Genomic DNA, 4331 nt, shown 5'->3' with positions numbered 1-4331 from the left:
CAATAAGAGATCGCCCGACTTTCGAGGGTACACGCTAAGAGATCCTATAGGAAGAGATTTGAGCACAACAAACACGCCCTTTTTATTACATCGTGCAGTCAACGCCGTGAGTCACGGCTGCGCATGACTGCGCATTACGGAATCCCACAGGCTGGAAAATTTCATGTCGACATTATAAAATTTCATAAGAGCCACTAAGGGTCCTGACCAAGTGAATTCATGGGTCTTATGTTGAAATAAATATCATTGCTTACTGACAATTATAACCAGGTCTCATGGGACACACCCAAATTTTGGTCACAGCTGGATGCTGTGATGGAATTAGTGAGACCACAAGAATGCGACAGTCACTGGAACTCAGATCAGTTCGGAATAATAAGATGATCAGAAATGATAATCGCGGATAGATGCTAAATTTAGAAGGCAGTGTTATACGCACAGGCTACTAATATGCTAAATCTAAATGACATGGGCCTATGATTACTGTGGTAGGACTGTCAGTTCTGGTCATGCCTGTTCAAAAGGAACGACGTGGAGAGAACTAGCAAAGCAGTTTTTTAAGTAAAGGCCGTTAAATAAATGCCTGCGTCAATTTTTATTTATTTATTTATTTATTTTTTATTTATTTATTTTTTTAATGGCGCTGGTGTAGTATCTCTTTGTTACCAGTAGGTGTCAGTATTTATGAAAAATGACTAAATAGGTTTTCAGGGGAATCTTAGCCCTTTCAGTATAGTTTGGAGCTCTCAGGAGACATGGGCCTACATCAAAGTACACCACTCTCAGAGAATGAGATCAACCAAATACATTCACTTAACTGCCTAGATTTTATCAACACCACCGGTAACCATAACCTTTGTGTATATACATTATAAACATATCTCATGTTGCTTTGTGGTTTAATTTAAATTGTGAGATTTTTCGTATCATTCTGTTTACTTTAAGATCCAGAGGTGACTTGATGCTGCTCGTTTTACAGCACAGGGAGTTGAGGGAGAACCACCAAAATGTCAGTCCTACACATGCCACCAGAACATCAGGACAGTCCTACACATGCCACCAGAGCATCAGGACAGTCCTACACATGCCACCAGGACATCAGGACAGTCCTACACATGCCACTAGAACATCAGGAAAGTCCTACGCATACCACCAGGACATCAGGACAGTCCTACACATGCCACCAGGACATCAGGACAGTCCTACACATGCCACCAGAACATCAGGAAAGTCCTACACATGCCACCACAACATCAGGACAGTCCTACACATGCCACCAGGACATCAGGACAGTCCTACACATGCCACCAGAACATTAGGACTAGCTGCAGCCTCTCAGACTCCCTCTCCCTGCAAATTGTATGAGTGGGCTCAGTTTTCCTGTAGGCCTGGGACAGTCTGTAAAGAGGACATCAGCTTTTGATTTGCTCTTAATAGCACGTTTGTCCAAAACTCTGGGGGGTTTTTTGTGCCTAAATTGTAGCATTTCCCCTGATGGAATTGTCTAGCATTTTGTAATAGCTTTACAGTACGGGCACTTGTGTTTGTTAAAAACTCTTTACACTTTTCCACTTCTAAAACATTCATGCATAGATATGGCTTGATTTTATGTTGCTGCATGAAATCAGTACAATGCAAAGTTTTTAAAAAATCAGAATGTGACTTCTGATCTTCCCAACTAAACCTACATGTCCATTCAACACCAGCATTTCTTACAAACAGTGAAACTGTAGATCTTCATTCAACTCACTAGCTAATTACCAAACCGTTCCAGAGCTGAACCAGGTGTGTTGGAGTGTGTCTGTCTGTCTGTCTGTCTATCTATCTATCTATCTATCTATCTATCTAAAGCCAGAGATAGTCAGAAACAATACTCAGTGCCAAATTGGTATTAAGGGGTATTATGGTATGCCAAGAAAATATCCCCCACACCATTATATCACCACCAGCCTGAACCACTGAGTCATGCTTTCATGTTATTTTGCAAAATTCTGACCCTTCCATCCGAATATCCCAGCAGAAATTGAGATTCATCACACCAGACAGCATTTTTCCAGTCTTCTGTTGTTTGTCCTATTTTGGTGAGTCCATGTGAATTGTAGCCTCAGTTGCCTGTGCTTAGCTGACTGGAGTGGCGAAAAGTGTGTTCTTCTGCTGCTGTAGCTCATGTGCTTCAAGGTTCATATGCTGCGGAGACCAGGGCAATCTGATGAAAAGTGGGCTACTGGAGCAAATACAAGACACTTGTGGATGAGAGTGGAGAAGAGAGGACTGTTGGAAAGCTACTATGCAAGCAGGATGTGCAGAGTATGTGGGAACTATGGTTGCTTCAAATCCCAACATCTAGACTAACTCCAAAACAACTAGTAGCTCAGTGTTCCAACATCTGCAAGTGGCAACTGCTATCACATCCTGAGACTGACAAGGTACATATGCTATGGCAAGGAGGAGCCAGGACGACAGGTCAGAGGGGAGATATCATCATCCCCACAACCTGAACTTGGCGACCAAGGCCCAATGAGTCCATGCACGAAGCTCAATACTAGAGCTGCTGACCTGAGATTGAAAATCATGACTATGTTGGACAGACTCCCAAGCCTTAGCAGACTACCAAGACCAAGTGAAATACCTGAAAGGCTGCTCGAAGATGTTAATGCAGCTCTACAGACAATCTCTACTCTGACCATTGCTGAAACTAACAGACTAATATATGCCACAGCAACAGTGATACTTGAGATTCATGGTTACAAGATGAACACCATCAAGGAGCAGTATCCTCCATGGAGAAGGAGGTTGGAGGCCAAGATAAAGGCCACACAGAAAGATGTCAGCCAGCTACCAGAAATGCAGAAGGTACAACAAGCTGTCCTTGCCTGAGGCCTTGGAGACTTCCAAGCAAAGATTAACAGCTCTGGCTGCCCGCCTGAAGACATACACACAAGAAGTAGAAGTCAGGAGAATAAACAGGATGTCCTCCAAAGTGTACTCTCTGAGTTATCAACACCTTTGCCCTGCCAGTCATCAGGTACCCCACTAGCATAATATAAGATGGCCAGTGCTCTGAAACTGTACACTAAGTGGAAGGAGGGGAGCAGAGGACTAGTGAATGTCAAACAGTATACAGAATGAAATAACCAAGATCCAGGAATACACCAGGATAATGGCCCCAAGTGACGAAGTGCTTAGTGAGTACCTCAGACTCAAACCCAAGGAGGATAGAAATGAGAAGGAACAGGGACCATCATGGAAGGAAAAACACCTGCACAGTATGTACCATAGAGGAAGTGGCTAATGTGGAGAAATACTACCAATGGCTGAACAAGACTGGATTGAAAGAGAGCACAGAGACACTAATCATGGCAGCACAGGAACAAGTGCTGAACACAAGATTTACCACAGACAGGATCCCAGATGCAGTGCAAAGATGCCCCTGAGACAATCTGGAATATAACAGCAGGATGCAAGATGCTAGCAGGCAAGGCATACATGGAATGCCATAACCAAGTGGCTGGCATAGGGTACAGAAACATCTGTGCTGAGTACAAGTTGGAAGTTCCAAAGTCTAAGTGGAATATATCCCTAAAGGTGGTGGGAAATGACCATGCTAAGATCCTGTGGGTCTTCCAGATACAGACAGACAAGACGGTAATGGATAACCGGCCAAACGTAGTTGTGGGGGACAAACAGCAGAAGAGGGCCATAGTGATAGATGTGGCAATCCAGAGTGATAGTAATATCAGGAAAAATGAATATGAGAAGCTTGAGAAATACAAAGGATGGAAGGAAAAGATAGAAAAGATGTGGGGGGTGAAGGCAACTGTGGTTCCCATGGTATTTGGAGCACTATGGGCTGTTACCCCTAAACTGGGAGAATGGCTCCAACAGAAACCAGGAACAACATCCAAGATCTTGGTCCAGAAAAGTGCAGTCCTGGGAACAGCTATGATACTATGCAGGACTCTCAAGCTCCCAAGCCTCTGGTAGACTACCTGAACTTGAAGGAAAAAGACCACCCACAGGGCAAGCAGGTAATTTTCTTTCATATATATATCAACTTCCAGTTTTATTAGATTCTTGTATTTTAAGATTGACCAGTGATCGTACTGGTCACTGGCCAATCTTACACATGCCCACATTCTTATCATATAGAAATGCTGCACTGTACTGATTTTTTGCAACAACATAAAGCTCAGCTTTATCTCTGTGTGAATGTTTTGGAAGTGGAGAAGCAAACATGCTATTAAGAGCAGACCAAAAGCTGACACCATCCTTGCAGAGTGTCCTAGGCTTGCATGAAACCTGAGCCCACTCATACAAGTTGTAGGGAGAGA

Source organism: Electrophorus electricus, chromosome 13 (genome assembly GCF_041902795.1).
Source record: "Electrophorus electricus isolate QZ-2024a chromosome 13, ASM4190279v1, whole genome shotgun sequence".
NCBI classification, from domain to species: domain Eukaryota; kingdom Metazoa; phylum Chordata; class Actinopteri; order Gymnotiformes; family Gymnotidae; genus Electrophorus; species Electrophorus electricus.
This window is presented reverse-complemented; position numbering follows the sequence as displayed.